The 19,152-nt window shown below is 42.7% G+C and overlaps 1 pseudogene across 1 annotated transcript; it reads left to right on the forward strand.

Annotated features, from left to right (window-relative positions):
* Nucleotides 1-256: 256 nt before the first annotated feature.
* Nucleotides 257-3,322, forward strand: LOC144710176 (very-long-chain aldehyde decarbonylase GL1-1-like; annotated as a pseudogene). The gene is made up of 11 exons (XR_013583229.1): nucleotides 257-313; nucleotides 436-653; nucleotides 775-1,006; nucleotides 1,145-1,364; nucleotides 1,444-1,563; nucleotides 1,632-1,911; nucleotides 2,027-2,134; nucleotides 2,242-2,448; nucleotides 2,576-2,686; nucleotides 2,778-2,951; nucleotides 3,042-3,322. The product of XR_013583229.1 is annotated as a very-long-chain aldehyde decarbonylase GL1-1-like (transcript).
* Nucleotides 3,323-19,152: the final 15,830 nt, after the last annotated feature.

The following is a 19,152-nucleotide window of genomic DNA, read 5'->3' on the forward strand; positions in this document are numbered from 1 at the left end:
ACTGTCTCTCCATCAACGCGGTCCACGTGATTATTTTATAAGCAAATACAAATTCCGCGAGTGAGCCGGACGCGTTCCCGTTCCTGTATTGTTCGAAACTCCTATATAATTGAAGCCCCTTTGCCTTCAGCTCACAAGTCACAACAAATCTGCTTAAGCGGAGAAGGCTCGAAGAGACTCGAGCATCAACTCCTTTAGACCCATTCAGCGTCTCCTAGTTACACGTTGTTGGGAAAGAGAGAAGTAGGCAGTGCTGAGGAACATGGAAGCTGCGCTCTCCTCCTATCCCTGGGAGAACCTCGGATCCTACAAGGTACATCTCTCTTTTACTATCCCTCATTCGACGTCTCCCAAAGTCTATCCGCCCATCTATTTCTCATTTTTCCCCCTCGCTGAACTAACGTTGTTTTTCCTGCTCTGCTTTTGCTTTGTCAGTACATTCTTTACGGACCACTGTTGGCAAAGGCCCTCAATACAAGGCCTTGGGAGGGTGCCACGCCCAGCTGGTGGGTGCACATCCTCCTCCTCTGCGCTCTACGTGGCCTCATCCACACCTTATGGTGTTCCTTTGGCAACATGCTCTTCCTCACGCGCAACCGCCGCATCGTTAAGGATGGCGTTGACTTCAAGCAAATCGACAAGGAATGGCACTGGTACAGCTCGCTCTCTCTTTTCCTGTGTTTATTGGGAAATCCTCTGCTTCCTTCCATCTATGCCTTCTGTTTACCTATGATTATTATCTAACTGAGATTGTCGATATTATGAAAATCGCAGGGACAACTTCTTAATCCTGCAAGCGTTTATCGGTGCGGGTGCATACTACCTCTTCCCCGCGGCGGACAGCCTTCCTCTTTGGAACGCCAAGGGGCTCCTCTACGCGCTTCTGGTCCACATGACGGTCTCCGAGACGCTGTTTTATTTCTCCCACAGACTATTCCACACCGGCTTTCTATACCGTCGCTATCACTCCTCCACCACTCCGTCCCCGTTCCCCAGTCTCACACAGGTGAGTAATTCTCTCCTATAATTGTTATTTTCACCCTCTTTATTCAACCATGTTCCACTTTTACTACCTGATTGCCTCTGAAGCGTAGTGATGTATCGCTTGATCTCTCTTTTTAATGTTCTCCATCCAATCGTGCAGCTGGACTGGCGACCCCGATGGAGCACCTGGTGCTGAGCGCAGTCCAGGGGATGCCCCTTCTGTGTAGCTTCTCGATGGGGCATGGCTCCATAGCCCTAGTTTACGGGTACGTCCTGGGCTTCGACTTTCTCAGAGCCATGCTTCACAGCAACGTGGAGGTCCTCCCCAGCGGGCTCTTCCAGCGCATCCCCTTCCTCAGATACCTTCTCGCGACCCCTACGTAAGTGTTATCCTCAAATCCCCAAAAGAGTCTTATTGATTATGATGATGATTCTGACGACAATAACGAATGGGTTCAGATACCACACGCTTCATCACAAGGAGCACGACAGTAACTTCTGCCTCTTCATGCCGATATTCGACTTGCTGGGCAGCACCTCAACCCCAAGTCCTGGGAAGAACACGAGAGATCTGCAAAGGTACGCGATATTTCATCAATTATCTATACGATCATTATCCTTGTAAAACTTGCAAGAATCTCAAGCAGTGAAATCCCTGTTGTGACCACAGTAAAGAACGAGGATGTGCCCGGATTCGTGTTTCTGCTCCACGCCGTGGACGTGGTTTCGTCGATGCACTCGCCCTTCGTCTTCCGGAGCTACGCATCCCACGCCTATGTCACGAACCTGCTCGTGCTTCCCCTGTGGCCCGTCGCGTTTGCCGTCATGATCTGCATGTGGGCCTTTTCCAAGACCTTCCTCGTCTCCTTCTACAACCTTCGCGGCCGCCTGCACCAGATCTGGCTTGTTCCGCGCTTCGGCTTCCAGGTACAGATCTGGGTTCTACTTCTAGCCGCCCATCTGCGACTTAACATATTTCTTCTACAAAAAACCTTTCTGGAAACATTTCAGTACTTCCTTATTGAAACCTCTTTTTCTGCAGTACTTCCTTCCGTGGGCCAAAGATGGGATCAACGCGCAGATTGAGCACGCCATTTTGAGGGCAGATCGGCTGGGCGTCAAGGTCCTCAGCCTCGCCGCATTGAATAAGGTAGGTTCCATCTCTCCTTTTGGCTCCATCGAGAATCCAGATTTTCCTAGTCAAGGTTGAATGGGGTATAAGGCGCGAGGGCTGATAAGATTTTGACAACTGTGCAGAATGAGTCTTTAAATGGAGGAGGGACTCTTTACGTGAAGAAGCACCCGGAGCTGCGAGTCAGAGTTGTGCACGGCAACACGCTTACCGCCGCCGTCATCATCAACGAGATACCGAATGATGTTAGCGAAGTCTTCCTCACTGGCGCTACCTCCAAACTTGGACGCGCCATTGCACTCTACCTCTGCCGCCGGAGAATCCGCGTCTTGGTAAACACTCTCTTTCTCTCTGTCTCAAAACATATGGACACAATATATACGTTATCTACATCCGTTGTGCGCCTCGACTATTTCTTTATCCATGGGCATAACATGAGTCTCTTTACGCACTTTTCAGATGTTGACGGCCTCGGTGGAGAGGTTCCAGAGAATCCAGAGGGAAGCACCTCCGGAGTTGCAGCACTATTTGGTGCAAGTCACCAAGTATCAGGCAGCACAAATCTGCAAGGTAGTTCCCCGTCCCCTTTGAAATCATCTAAAGTAAATGTCTTCTCTATTTATGCAAGACGAGACGCTAATTCGTGTTTGGTTTGGAACAGACGTGGATCGTGGGCAAGTGGTTGAGCTACAAGGAGCAACAGTGGGCGCCGGCTGGCACCCACTTCCACCAGTTTGTTGTGCCTCCTGTCTTCGAGTTCCGCAGGGATTGCACCTACGGCAAGCTTGCTGCCGTGAGGCTGCCCAAAGACGTGCAGGGTCTGGGCATGTGTGAGGTAACTTTGCGGCCTCTTACATTTTGTGAGAAATGACAAATCTATTGAGGGTGGAAAAGTGACAAACTCGCGAACAATTTTTTCTCACAGTACAAGCTGGATAGAGGAGTCATTCACGCTTGCCACGCGGGAGGCGTCGTCCACTTTCTTGAGGGATGGACACACCACGAAGTCGGAGCCATCGACGTCGACAAGATTGATGTTGTCTGGGAAGCGGCGCTGAGGCATGGACTCCGACCTTCGTAGAAATTTACCATCAACTACGGGGGACGAGGCTCGCTAAAATAGCTCACTAGCCTCAGTCGAGAAGAATATTCTTTATATTATCTTCACGTTCATTATACTTAAATACAAAAATACAAATTCGTTCATTCGTTTCTGATGGCTCGATTGATATTTTTGGCCTTATGGATTGTATCATTTACGATGCAATGGATGTTATTGTCTCTTACAACAATTCTTATATTCAGCTGTAGTTTTTAAGATGTTATTAAGGGGCACTGGAGGTCTGTGCTGAAAAGTGTGCTGAGTTTTTGGAGCTGAAAAATTGAAGTTTGAGGCTGAGTCCCTGAGGGCAGCTCTTTCTTTACATATATCCAACCATACCCTCTCATATAAAAATAAACTAGCCAGGCTATAATAAACCTTATCCAGGAATTACTCTTACATTGTAGGGAGAGTGAAAGAGGCGATTTATGATTCAGCAAGGTTTATTTGTGTTTCGTTGTTGAGTGAAGAATGAAGTCAACCAATAACTACATTAGTTCACATTGAAGGAGAAAATTACCCGCTTCTGGTTGTAGATAAGGGTCCAAGGTGAGTCATTTGACTCCACATGGTCATCATCCTTTACATCACCCCCCTACTTAGATGACAGCATTCCCCTCATTCAAACAATTTATAACAACATCATCTGTTCTTTCCGTCAATCCACCTGTCATCATTTCTCTATTACTAAGCCACCAATACCTTCATATAAATACCATGCAATCTTCTGTTTCCCTAACTTACAGGGATTTTATAAGTAATTAATAATATTAAAACAACCTTACTTGTCTTCCGTGAACTCAAGTATTGAATTTCACACCTTTTTTTTTAATTTTGAGTGAATTTAAGGGTATTGGCTGGTTTTAAAACAGTCTGAGGGGCTACATTGAAGGAGAAGAAGTCAAGAAAATAGAAAGGATACACCTGCAAAAAGGAGGGGTCCTAAGCTACGATTGGAGGACATCCATATTTCAATCCTGACACGCCTCATGAAATATGATGGAGAGCATGACGGTCTATCATTCATTCAACAAGCCTACTACTTATGGATGTGCTACCTGCATCACCTGCATCATCACCAGAAAAAAACCAACTCCCTTAATGTGACTTGTTGCAAATTCAGGGTTTTTTATTGGATGTGACTTACGAGACAGTGATATATCCCCTTCTTTTCCTGCATTCTCCATCTCTTATCCTCGCCCGAGATGATTATTCCTGTGCTGGTATCTATTTCATAAATAACTCATTCTGCCTGATATATGTCTCATTTTATTATCTTCTACAAATGGACTTTGACAACCATGACTCATACTTTTTTATGATGATATATCCTTACATATATCCCACTACATTTGGCAACTTATTCCTCATTTAACAACCATGGATTGGGGTCGCTTCTACAAGTGGACTTCCCTCCAAGAGGTGAGATGTTCCGTCATAGGTTGGTGGCTTCCTGGGCCACGAGAAGATATAAGATATCTTTGTATGTGGCAAATGATGGTTGGGTGCTGATACTTGGTGCTAATTTTGTTCAAACATTTCAGATTTCTTTTATTGCATTTTATCAAAGTGTGTTGAGATATATTGAAGCCACCTAAAATTCTCAGCTCCATAAAAGTAATGATTTAATACTACTTCATTAATAAAAAACTTCTAAGTGAACTCCCACAATCATTCATTATTTTACTCCAAATACACGACTCGTAAAAATTATGAGATAACTTAATTAGCCAGCCAAGTATAGGTTAGTCTTTAAGTAAGTGTCACGCGGTCAAATCCCGAGCTAGGAATTATGCTTGAATCTGACGGGTGTCGGCCTTAGTGCTTGGAGTAGAACACTGAGCAGCCTTGCTTTGTTGCAATGGAAGTCTTCGCAATAGCTAAAGGTTGCATACAAGTGGTTAAAGGATAAGGTGGGGATGTGGCCCAATAGATGAATAGGCGCATTGCATTCATATCGCATAGAGGTTACATTGTAATCATGGACATTACATGGGGAAAGAGAAGGAAAGATGCCGAAGTAACGAGATGAGGCGATGTGTGCCTTAGTAATGTCACTCGTGCACCTTGAGGCCCGCAGCTCCATGCGCCCGCTGGCCCTGCCGCTACACGCGTGCGTCAGGCCGGGCACTCACGCACCCATGGGCATGGCACCCGGTCATCTACTGCCCATCCCAGCCTTGACACTCTACGCGCCATAAGCACCCATGCTGACATCTATCATGCGCGGTCCGCTCAAGTGCCGCCTCAAAATGGCGTTGTGCGCCTAACACTACCCGGTAGGGTGCCACACGCATACACCTCTCCGTACTCACTATGTACCAATGGCATAGTATCTTGGCGGAATGTCTCCCCACCCGTGCCCCGCACATGCAACACGCGCAGTGGGCGCACAGCCGCTTGGTACGCCCACACGATCCCACGCACAACCAAGGCACCCGCCCAGTCTGCGAACCCGTGCGCCTAGCATGCGCGGGCCTCTCCTGATGTGCCACACATGAGCATCGGCGGGCATGCGCACCATAAGGGCGTTTGCCTAAAAGATCAGGGTCGAGTGTCACCACCTGCAGCGCATGTTGTAGTAACCGCACTTAAGGACTCAGTCTCCAAATCGTGAGTCATACACATGGACATGTCCCAACAACACGCAAGCCATCGTGCAGGAGTGCCGCATACTTTGGGGCCTTATAGGATACTACAGTAAGTTACACTAAGGTATTTTCCTTTAATTATAGTCAGGAAAGATATTAAAACACAAGTCCCCTAAATGGTTTCATCAGTATGAAATTATGCAGGAATATTTTTCATTATGTAATTGCATGGTATGGCTCTATCATAAGCATGTCAAATACTTTTTTGACGAAATATTTCAGTTCTTTCTTGATTAATAAAAAGCAGTTATCTTTCCTTCCCTCTTAGGATTATACTAATACTCCACAAGTACATGAAATACATCATTGGTCGAACTGTTGTGAAGATCCAAAAGTGGAGAGAGAGGCTTACTCTCGTTCACATGTTCATTCAGAAAAAATACAAATATGCATCCTCAAAATCAGGCTAGTTATTGTTGTTTTTCAAATACATAGCATTAGATTGATATATACGCATATTATCAGGCTTGAACTTGCTGTAACTACTAAGAGTTGTATTGGTATTCTGTGTTTTCAAGAAACTTTTATATTATCATATAATTTCCTACAAGCTTATTTTTTAGGAAACTATTTCTGAAGCTATACAATATGTTTGCATATTCATTTAAAAGGTTTTGTTTAATTCACATAGTTTTTTTCTAATTATTTTTTCCACTTGTTGCGATCCTATTTAATGCAAATAATTGGGTGTGTCAATCATGTGCACAAAACTCTCATTATTGCACTGAAACATTAATCATAACAGTCTTTCAGTTGAAAATCAGAAATGGACTAAGTGCTAGCACCTGAGCGCACATCTTAATACGTATTTTGCTCAAAGGAAAACTGCTATTGTGATCGCAGAGCTTGTAGTGCCATGTCATGTATTGACATTAAATATGGAATTTAATTATTGAAATATTTTTTATGTATGCTTTAATATATGAAAGAAGAATTTGATGGATAAACATGTGGTGAATTTTTTGAGCCAACAGGGCTATTTGAGGCTCAAACTCTGCCTCTATGTCACCTGACTCTGGTTGTTGATAAGGATCCAAGGTAAGTTATTTGAGTCTATATTATCATTATCATTCCAAGACTCTTTAAGTTGGATTAGACTATTCTGCTCATTCAATTCGTTTACACTGAATGCATTCACTCAACCAATCCCCACTAATCATTTTTCCATTACTTATGCCACCAACAACCTTCATAAAAATAAGCATATAAATATCTATCCATCTTATCATTAAAAAAAGACAAAATTTCTTCCAAAATTTTATAATATTAAATTAGCCTTGTTTTGCATGAGATCAAGTCATGATGTTTCATCCCATCTTATGTTTGGTGAATTTAATGGTATTGGTAGGTTTGGTGAATTTAATGGTACTGGTAGGTTTTACAAAAATTGAGGTGCCACATTGAGATGTTAATAATAATATAAATAAAATAACTGGACCATGGAGATAGGCCTAAGCCTCAAGAAAATTGTGAAACGTTCTTATTTTCATGATATGTGCCTCCACATTTTTAGGTGCACTGTTGATGATGTGAGAATTTTTATTTAGGATGCCTTGATTTTTTTTTCAAAATAAAATTTAGTATTTAGGTCATATATAGATTCACAAGAATTGATTACCAACATGAAATTGGTGCCTTTATAAATTCGTTAATTCCCTATTCATTTAATGTTACTATTCTGACCTTATTAGTATATATTTTTGCAACGATTCTTTACCCCTTCATTATGTTTGAGGTGCTTGAGGTGCATAATTCAATAGACATGAACATACGCACACTTGATGACATGTTTATAATACAAGGTATTATAAAAAAGGAAATAATGGTAGCTCTCAGCTATGTTAAAAAGATGCGACCTCTAGGAAAACAGATGCAAATGGTACCTTCCTTGATGCTCTTATAATGCTTCTATTTTGTCAGAGGAAATCACTTTGAATTATTCCACATGGATGGGAAAGTGCACTCTTAGATCAAATAATTAAACAAGACATAAATGTCGAAATAATCAGATTGGGTATTGAAAATGAGAAGTGATTTATATGTTTTGAAACATGTCTTTAAATGGCTCATAGCTTCCTATGAAAAATTGATATTTTAGACCAGTCATCAACACTTCTTCATTCATGAGGCAAAATAATTCTTACATCATTATTTTTAAAATTAACATAGAAGATATATTTTATTTTGAACTGTCAAGCTTTACATCATGAGTTTTCTAATGTGAAAAATAAATAATTTACATTCACTATTCTTTATGATATTACATATTTCTTTCTCATGCAATATAAAATAAACATCTAAAAACCGTTAGTTCTTCATTATGAGTTTTCTGATATATTTCTTCTTGAGACAAATACACCATAAATCATTATAGACATTTGAACAAGAGGTTTTAGCGTCTAAGGTGCTCCAAAACATTATGTAGTAAAGTTATCAATGGAAAATGGTGGAAAAGTATTGTAAAATATACAAAATAACTGTTGGATCATATTTTACCATACTTCTAGTAGACCTGATCTTTTCATTCCATGTATGCTTCAGTAAAATACTTCCACATACGACATAAGATGATCATTCAATGTAAGTAAAATTTTAGTTGTCATCTGGTAACATCTATAGCCAGAATTTGGGTTAAATAAGTTATTTTAAGGCTCTGATTTATGCAATAACATTTATAAAATTTTCCTAACTTAGAATAGGTTAGGTAAGGGTAGAATCCATAAGGGCAGGTAATGAGAGATTAAATTGTAATCCAAATATATACTAAACAAATATTTTTCAAGATTTTATAGTTTCTGGATTCTTAAGATATTTTCTAAATAGCCAGTTGACTAAATGATGAAAACTAGTCAAAAAATCTTAAATAAATGAAATAAATATTTATGTTTTTATGATAAGTTCTAATAAATATTTATGTCTTTATGATAAGTTTAATAATTTATTATGTTTTTAGGAAATTTTGGGTATTTTTTTAGGGAAATAAAGAACCTTTATGGAAAAATAGAACCTTCGGTTGCACTTCTCGTGGTGAAATTGTGACAGAAACAAGTAGTGGATGAAAAATGTTATTACTTTTGCCACATGAGGGTATTTAGTGTGGGTGGATGCGTTGGAAGGCTTGAAGTCTAGAATATTATTTGGAATTTTTACCTAGAGAAAGTGGTGAGAAATGCAAATTAAATATTCAGAAGATCGCACAAACATTTTTGTCGCTTCCCTTGAGGGCCAAGTGATGATGTTTCCCCAACAATCTTGATCACCCATAAACTCTCTCTCTCAATCTTGTAGAAAAAAATGGATCAAAAAAATCTGATGCATTAGGTCTCCAACAACAAGTTGGGAGCACAAATCCAAGATGAGATATAAAGTGAGGGGAGAAAAGGGAGCACAAATCCAAGATATAACTCTTCCAACCATTGGATTTAATTGAGGCTTTGGAGGGCTAGGATTTCTTGATTTTCATCCTGGACCCACATTCCCTCGTTCCCAGATTTGAAAACAAGACTTTCAAATTGAAATTCTGGGTTAGTTTCACAATTCTTGCCTTTAGTTGACCTAGTCCTAAGGGTTGGAACAAGATTCTAGAGTGGGCTTCTTGTGCATCGGGCCTCTTTTTATTATCTGTTAGACTTATTAGCTCTCTATTTTCCTCCAATTTGTACCTCAAATTCACTATTGTATTTACCCAAGTCATGTTTTTCAAATGAAATTCAAAGAAGTTGTGAGAAATCCACCTGATTCTAAGGAGTGAAGTGGGGTTAGTCACAAAATGAATAGAATACATAAAAAATATAGCTTAGCGAAATAAATCATACATTTTTCATTTAATCGTTACATTGTGAATAATGTCAGTGCAAATATAAATTATTTGGTAAACAAATAAGTATAAAGGCATAATTTTATTGATCCACTTTGATTTTATCAAACACCGAATCGAATATAGTGGTATCCAAAAGGTCAAAACATTACTCTATTAGAATATCGTAAATGATGATATTTCTATTTATCCTTTTTTTCCAATTATCTGACACCATGTTATTCTTCTCGTTTTTCACTTTTCAATATTGGAAAATAGAGCTGAAATAATGATTCCAAATCTTTAGATGCATTTATAGGGATTTTAATTGTCTCTTTTCTAATGGTCAACGCGACTTGCGGATGTTTAAAAGTAACTTAGGTAAGCGAATCATTGTTTGCTATGGACTCATGCTTCACAATGCCATAATGGAATATTTCCCCAATGATTATCTATGAAAATCAATTGCAAAAGTCATAATTGGTTGCTATTCCGTTGAATCAATCATTTACTCCATGTAAAATTGTCCTAATTAATAAAATATAATAAACGCATTTTCTGTCAAAAAACTGATATCTCCATGAATATTATCTCAAACAATTCGTAAAATATATATTCTAAATCAGAAAGTTATTTTTTTGGGGATTATGATGTTTAGAAATCATTAAAAATACCATTAAATGGAAAGAAATAAAATTATCACTCTAAAATAAATATTAGAATTTTAAACTTAATAGTGCACATAGATAATTATTTGAATGCATAAAAATATGTCAATTCCATAGATTTAGCTCAATAATGACCGCTTGTAGAGTAAGAATAATATTGGTATTGATATCTCTGCAAATGATCCTCATAAGTAACTCCTTATAGTCCAATTAGTGGGCTATATACATATTATTTGATGAGTCACAAATACTAGCGACATAGTTCATAATTGTAACTTTGACTTTATCATTCAGCAATCTTTGGTCCAATTCACAGTACATATATGAAAACATATGTTGGAGTCCTATGTCTGAGAACCATGATATGCATATTTGAAAAGATTTGGTGTGAAGTTAGAACGGAACTTATACTTCTTTTGTTAAATCGCAAAAACTTATCGTATGGGAAGAGCAATCTGAAACTATGCCTCATAGGAATTAGGTATTTATGAAAGTAGGAAGTGTTATTTTCAATCCTGACCATAACGAGTTCAATGACGAGAAATACTTACTGAACGTCAAGGCCATGAGGATCAATAGTCGATGTATGGATGATTGTAAGGCCCCAAAATATGTGACATTCTTGCACAGAATCATGTGTGCTAACTGTGGGGACATGTCCGTGTACGAGACTCATGATTTGGATACTGAGTTCCTCAGTATGATGTCACAACACACTACGAATGACAACTTGCGACCCTTATCTTTTAGGCCACCGCCCTTATGGTGCGTGTGCGCGTAAGCTCTCACGTGCAACGGATCAACGGAGGCCCGTGAGTGATGGGCGCGCGGGTTGCCAAAAGCGTGCATGCAGGTGCCAGGCTCCGTGCCCATGCGCGGGATGCACAGGCTGTACACCAAAGTCGCGGCGTTGCGTGCAAAGTCATGCGGGTGGGCCGCGCGGCCTCGCGCACGCTGTGCGCATCACGTGTGTGGGGCGCGGGGTGGGAGGCATCCCTCTAGGAGACTAAGGCATTGGCATGCTAAGAGTGCCAAGATAGTGAGGGGGAGCAGCGCCCCTGTGTGTAGCGTTGGGTGCATAGCACTTAGCTTTGAGGTGCTGAGCATGAAAATGTTTGAGCAAACCTCTCGATAGGTGTAAGTGTGGGTGCCAACGGCGTGTGTGATCGCAAAGGCTGGGATGGCGTGTGTGATCACCAAGCCTACAGGCGCGCTCCGCATAGCCCAGTGGCACGCGTGTAGTGGCAAGACTGGTGAGCGTGCGTGTGCAGAGTGGCGGGCCTCCAGGCACAAGGGTGTCACTACTAAGGAGCGTTTCACCTTGTCTCGTTACTTCAATATCACCCCTCGTATCCCCCTATGTAATGCTCATGACTATGATGTGACCTCTATATGATAGCAATGCAATGATCCTATTCCCTCATCGGGCTGCGTCCCCATCCTCTCCGCTAACCCCTTTTATGCATACTTAAGCTATTTCGAAGACTTCCACTGCAATAGATCAAGGCTGCTGAGTGCTCTGATCCAAGCACTAAGGCTCACATGCACCAAATTTGAGCATTTGTCCTCGCTCGGGATTTGATTGCATGACAATGACACATAGGGCAAGAAACAAATGTGACACTTGATCAAGACATCAGTAGGCAGGCAGAGAAAGAAGCAAATGAACTTCTCATTAAGAAACAATAACACTTGAATAATGATAAAGCCAGCTTGATATGTATGCCAAAAAGGATGACAATATATTGTAGAAAGGGGGCTAAGAAGTGTCCTATGGGATGCTTAAAGCCCATTTAGTTCAAGGAAGAAATGACGTTCCTTACTTGAATCCCATGGGGGGTGAAGTATGGAACGATGGAATACATGCCACACATTCTAGATTTCTCAACTTGAGAATCTAGGTTCCTTATTTGTACCCCTTTTCTCCCACATGATAATTATCCTTGAGTATATATGCCAAAACCTGTTGTAGCAGCCTTGAGTACAGCCTTGGGTTTTGTCGTTTGCTTGTGAATACACTCCATTTGAGTGTTAGATTGAGTGAAGAAGGGACTTAGATCATCAGGTTTAGAGTAAATTGAAGAGGGATGATTCCTTAGCCAGAAAGAGACTTCCATCAAAGGTTCATTCATTCTTGGATGTTCATGCATTCTATCCTAAATTAGCACCAATTATCTACATAGGACGTGCAGGCTGGGCGGGTGCCTCGGTTGTGCGTGGGATCGTGTGGGCGTACCAAGCGGCTGTGCGCCCACTGCGCGTGTTGCATGTGCGGGGCACGGGTGGGGAGACATTCCGCCAAGATACTATGCCATTGGTACATAGTGAGTACTGAGAGGTGTATGCGTGTGGCACCCTACCGGGTAGTGTTAGGCGCACAACGCCATTTTGAGGCGGCACCTGAGCGGACCGCGCATGATAGATGTCAGCATGGGTGCTTATGGCGCGTAGAGTGTCAAGGCTGGGATGGGCAGTAGATGACCGGGTGCCATGCCCATGGGTGCGTAGTGCCCGGCCCTGGGGCACGCGTGTAGCGGCAGGGCCAGCGGGCGCATGGAGCTGCGGGCCTCAAGGTGCACGAGTGACATTACTAAGGCACACATCGCCTCATCTCGTTACTTCGGCATCTTTCCTTCTCTTTCCCCATGTAATGTCCATGATTACAATGTAACCTCTATGCGATATGAATGCAATGCGCCTATTCATCTATTGGGCCACATCCCCACCTTATCCTTTAACCACTTGTATGCAACCTTTAGCTATTGCGAAGACTTCCATTGCAACAAAGCAAGGCTGCTCAGTGTTCTACTCCAAGCACTAAGGCCGACACCCGTCAGATTCAAGCATAATTCCTAGCTCGGGATTTGACCGCGTGACACTTACTTAAAGACTAACCTATACTTGGCTGGCTAATTAAGTTATCTCATAATTTTTACGAGTCGTGTATTTGGAGTAAAATAATGAATGATTGTGGGAGTTCACTTAGAAGTTTTTTATTAATGAAGTAGTATTAAATCATTACTTTTATGGAGCTGAGAATTTTAGGTGGCTTCAATATATCTCAACACACTTTGATAAAGTGCAATAAAAGAAATCTGAAATGTTTGAACAAAATTAGCACCAAGTATCAGCACCCAACCATCATTTGCCACATACAAAGATATCTTATATCTTCTCGTGGCCCAGGAAGCCACCAACCTATGACGGAACATCTCACCTCTTGGAGGGAAGTCCACTTGTAGAAGCGACCCCAATCCATGGTTGTTAAATGAGGAATAAGTTGCCAAATGTAGTGGGATATATGTAAGGATATATCATCATAAAAAAGTATGAGTCATGGTTGTCAAAGTCCATTTGTAGAAGATAATAAAATGAGACATATATCAGGCAGAATGAGTTATTTATGAAATAGATACCAGCACAGGAATAATCATCTCGGGCGAGGATAAGAGATGGAGAATGCAGGAAAAGAAGGGGATATATCACTGTCTCGTAAGTCACATCCAATAAAAAACCCTGAATTTGCAACAAGTCACATTAAGGGAGTTGGTTTTTTTCTGGTGATGATGCAGGTGATGCAGGTAGCACATCCATAAGTAGTAGGCTTGTTGAATGAATGATAGACCGTCATGCTCTCCATCATATTTCATGAGGGCGTGTCCGGATTGAAATATGGATGTCCTCCAATCGTAGCTTAGGACCCCTCCTTTTTGCAGGTGTATCCTTTCTATTTTTCTTGACTTCTTCTCCTTCAATGTAGCCCCTCAGACTGTTTTAAAACCAGCCAATACCCTTAAATTCACTCAAAATTAAAAAAAAAGGTGTGAAATTCAATACTTGAGTTCACGGAAGACAAGTAAGGTTGTTTTAATATTATTAATTACTTATAAAATCCCTGTAAGTTAGGGAAACAGAAGATTGCATGGTATTTATATGAAGGTATTGGTGGCTTAGTAATAGAGAAATGATGACAGGTGGATTGACGGAAAGAACAGATGATGTTGTTATAAATTGTTTGAATGAGGGGAATGCTGTCATCTAAGTAGGGGGGTGCTGTAAAGGATGATGACCATGTGGAGTCAAATGACTCACCTTGGACCCTTATCTACAACCAGAAGCGGGTAATTTTCTCCTTCAATGTGAACTAATGTAGTTATTGGTTGACTTCATTCTTCACTCAACAACGAAACACAAATAAACCTTGCTGAATCATAAATCGCCTCTTTCACTCTCCTTACAATGTAAGAGTAATTCCTGGATAAGGTTTATTATAGCCTGGCTAGTTTATTTTTATATGAGAGGGTATGGTTGGATATATGTAAAGAAAGAGCTGCCCTCAGGGACTCAGCCTCAAACTTCAATTTTTCAGCTCCAAAAACTCAGCACACTTTTCAGCACAGACCTCCAGTGCCCCTTAATAACATCTTAAAAACTACAGCTGAATATAAGAATTGTTGTAAGAGACAATAACATCCATTGCATCGTAAATGATACAATCCATAAGGCCAAAAATATCAATCGAGCCATCAGAAACGAATGAACGAATTTGTATTTTTGTATTTAAGTATAATGAACGTGAAGATAATATAAAGAATATTCTTCTCGACTGAGGCTAGTGAGCTATTTTAGCGAGCCTCGTCCCCCGTAGTTGATGGAAGATTTCTACGAAGGTCGGAGTCCATGCCTCAGCGCCGCTTCCCAGACAACATCAATCTTGTCGACGTCGATGGCTCCGACTTCGTGGTGTGTCCATCCCTCAAGAAAGTGGACGACGCCTCCCGCGTGGCAAGCGTGAATGACTCCTCTATCCAGCTTGTACTGTGAGAAAAAATTGTTCGCGAGTTTGTCACTTTTCCACCCTCAATAGATTTGTCATTTCTCACAAAATGTAAGAGGCCGCAGTTACCTCACACATGCCCAGACCCTGCACGCCTTTGGGCAGCCTCACGGCAGCAAGCTTGCCGTAGGTGCAATCCTGCGGAACTCAAGACAGGAGGCACAACAAACTGGTGGAAGTGGGTGCCAGCCGGCGCCCACTGTTGCTCCTTGTAGCTCAACCACTTGCCCACGATCCACGTCTGTTCCAAACCAAACACGAATTAGCGTCTCGTCTTGCATAAATAGAGAAGACATTTACTTTAGATGATTTCAAAGGGGACGGGGAACTACCTTGCAGATTTGTGCTGCCTGATACTTGGTGACTTGCACCAAATAGTGCTGCAACTCGAGGTGCTTCCTCTGGATTCTCTGGAACCTCTCCACCGAGGCCGTCAACATCTGAAAAGTGCGTAAAGAGACTCATGTTATGCCCATGGATAAAGAAATAGTCGAGGCGCACAACGGATGTAGATAACGTATATATTGTGTCCATATGTTTTGAGACAGAGAGAAAGAGAGAGTGTTTACCAAGACGCGGATTCTCCGGCGGCAGAGGTAGAGTGCAATGGCGCGTCCAAGTTTGGAGGTAGCGCCAGTGAGGAAGACTTCGCTAACATCATTCGGTATCTCGTTGATGATGACGGCGGCGGTAAGCGTGTTGCCGTGCACAACTCTGACTCGCAGCTCCGGGTGCTTCTTCACGTAAAGAGTCCCTCCTCCATTTAAAGACTCATTCTGCACAGTTGTCAAAATCTTATCAGCCCTCGCGCCTTATACCCCATTCAACCTTGACTAGGAAAATCTGGATTCTCGATGGAGCCAAAAGGAGAGATGGAACCTACCTTATTCAATGCGGCGAGGCTGAGGACCTTGACGCCCAGTCGATCTGCCCTCAAAATGGCGTGCTCAATCTGCGTTGATCCCATCTTTGGCCCACTAAGGAAGTACTGCAGAAAAAGAGGTTTCAATAAGGAAGTACTGAAATGTTTCCAGAAAGGTTTTTGTAGAAGAAATATGTTAAGTCGCAGATGGGCGGCTAGAAGTAGAACCCAGATCTGTACCTGAAGCCGAGCGCGGAACAAGCCAGATCTGGTGCAGGCGGCGAAGGTTGTAGAAGGAGACGAGGAAGGTCTTGGAAAAGGCCCACATGCAGATCATGACGGCAAACGCGACGGGCCTGGGGGAAGCACGAGCAGGTTCGTGACATAGGCGTGGGATGCGTAGCTCCGGAAGACGGCGGGCGAGTGCATCGACGAAACCACGTCCACGGCGTGGAGCAGAAACACGAATCCGGGCACATCCTCGTTCTTTACTGTGGTCACAACAGGGATTTCACTGCTTGAGATTCTTGCAAGTTTTACAAGGATAATGATCGTATAGATAATTGATGAAATATCGCGTACCTTTGCAGATCCTCTCGTGTTCTTCCCAGGACTTGGGGTTGAGGGTGCTGCCCAGCAAGTCGAATATCGGCATGAAGAGGCAGAAGTTACTGTCGTGCTCCTTGTGATGAAGCGTGTGGTATCTGAACCCATTCGTTATTGTCGTCAGAATCATCATCATAATCAATAAGACTCTTTTGGGGATTTGAGGATAACACTTACGAGGGGTCGCGAGAAGGTATCTGAGGAAGGGGATGCGCTGGAAGAGCCGCTGGGAGGACCTCCACGTTGCTGTGAAGCATGGCTCTGAGAAAGTCGAAGCCCAGGACGTGCTCGTAAACTAGGGCTATGGAGCCATGCCCCATCGAGAAGCTACACAGAAGGGGCATCCTGGACTGCGCTCGGCACACTGGTGCTCCATCGGGTCGCCAGTCCAGCTGCACGATTGGATGGAGAACATTAAAAAGAGAGATCAAGCGATACATCACTACGCTTCAGAGGCAATCAGGTAGTAAAAGTGGAACATGGTTGAATAAAGAGGGTGAAAATAACAATTATAGGAGAGAATTACTCACCTGTGTGAGACTGGGGAACGGGGACGGAGTGGTGGATGGTGTTGTAACTCGTTGAAGAGAAACAATGACCCATGACGCTACGGTGAAATGCAGAATCAACTCGGACGTGATAACTGTGTCGGCGTATAGAGACAGGAAACAAGGATCTCTTTACATCTTCGGCGTGACGTCAACGTGCAAGGCTCTTGGTGCAGGGCAACGACTTCTCGTATGGTGCTACGGAGCAACTCCTCAAACTCCCAAGACAAGGGAGCGGCCACCAAGGAGTGATGAAGACAAACCAAAGGAGAGAGAGAGAGGAGAAGAGAGGAAGAGACAAGAAGAATGAACAGAAAACTCATATGCCTTGCATTTCAGAATAGATTTTCCCTCTATATATAGCGGGCCAATTACAGTTTTAGGGAATTTGAAAGGTCTGGAATATGAAAAGCCAAGAGCCTTTTCATATTCTACAAAGAAGCCTCTTCATATTCCCACAAAGAGACAAGAGGACGGGGGTTAAAACTTTTCAACTCCCCCTTCCTTTATTGGGGTTTGACTAGTCAAGCCCTCCCCCTTCACATTCCCGTAATGGGGGGACTGACACACCCCAACAAACTCCACCTTGGCAGACACCCCAGTCGCGCTAGGTGTTCTTGTCGCTTTCTCACGTTGCAGGCGCTCCACCTCCATCAAGGTACCTGCAACATGCACCAAGTCCAAACAATGTTTGAACTTCTCCACCGTGACAACCTTTGTCAACATGTCTGCGGCATTCTCCTCTGTGTGCACCTTCTCAGAATTCTCCTCAGAATTCAACAGCTCTCGGATCTTGTGATACCGCACGTCAATGTGCTTCGACCGCGAAGCAAATGGCACTCTGACTGTCACATAACAGAGGAACTCCACCTTGAGCAATGCCGAGTTCTTTGAACAAACCCTTCAGCCACAAGGCTTCCTTAGCAGCTTCCGTGGCCGCCATGTACTCTGCCTCCGTTGTAGACAATGCCACAGTTGACTGGAGTGTTGACTTGCAGCTCACAGGTCCATCGGACACCGTAAACACATAACCGGTCGTGGATCTTCGATTGTCAATGTCACCTGCAAAATCAGCATCGACATAACCACATACTGAAAGTGAACTCCCTTTGTTGAAGAGAATTCCTGTATCAGTTGTGCCCTTCAAGTATCGAAGAATCCATTTCACCGCACTCCAATACTCCTTCCCCGGATTGCTCATAAATCTGCTGACCAGTCCAACTGCGTGAGCAATATCCGGCCTTGTACAGACCATAGCATACATGAGAGAACCAACGGCACTAGCATAGGGAATAGACTTCATTTCAGCAATGTCTTCAGTAGCTTCAAGTCTCTGAGCAACGGACAACCTGAAATGGTTAGCAAGAGGAGTATTAACTGCTTTAGCATTCCTCATGCCAAACAGATCAACAATCTTCTCAAGATAGCTCCTCTGAGTCAACCATAGACGACCATTCGCACGGTCTCTATGAATCTCCATTCCAAGGATCTTCTTCGCAGCACCTAGATCCTTCATTTCAAATTCCCTGCTCAACAATGCCTTCAACCGTCCAATCTCATGTAAATTCTTTGAAGCAATGAGCATGTCATCCACATAGAGCATCAAATATATAGGAGAACCATCATCACTTATCTTCATGTAGACGCAACAATCAAATTCGCACCTTGAATAGGCAATGCGCACCATGAATGAGTCGAACTTCTTGTACCACTGCCTCGGAGACTGCTTCAGCCCATACAAGGACTTCCTCAGCCTGCAAACAAGGTTCTCTGCCCCCGGTACAACGAAGCCTTCAGGTTACTGCATGTAGATCACTTCCTCCAAATCACCATGAAGGAATGCCGTCTTCACGTCCAACTGCTCCGGCTCCATGTTTTCATGCGCAACAATAGCTAACACCATGCGAATAGATGTATGTTTAACAACAGGTGAGAAGATCTAATTATAATCAACTCACTGTTTCTG

Source organism: Wolffia australiana, chromosome 12 (assembly GCF_029677425.1).
Source record: "Wolffia australiana isolate 7733 chromosome 12, ASM2967742v1".
Lineage (NCBI taxonomy): Eukaryota > Viridiplantae > Streptophyta > Magnoliopsida > Alismatales > Araceae > Wolffia > Wolffia australiana.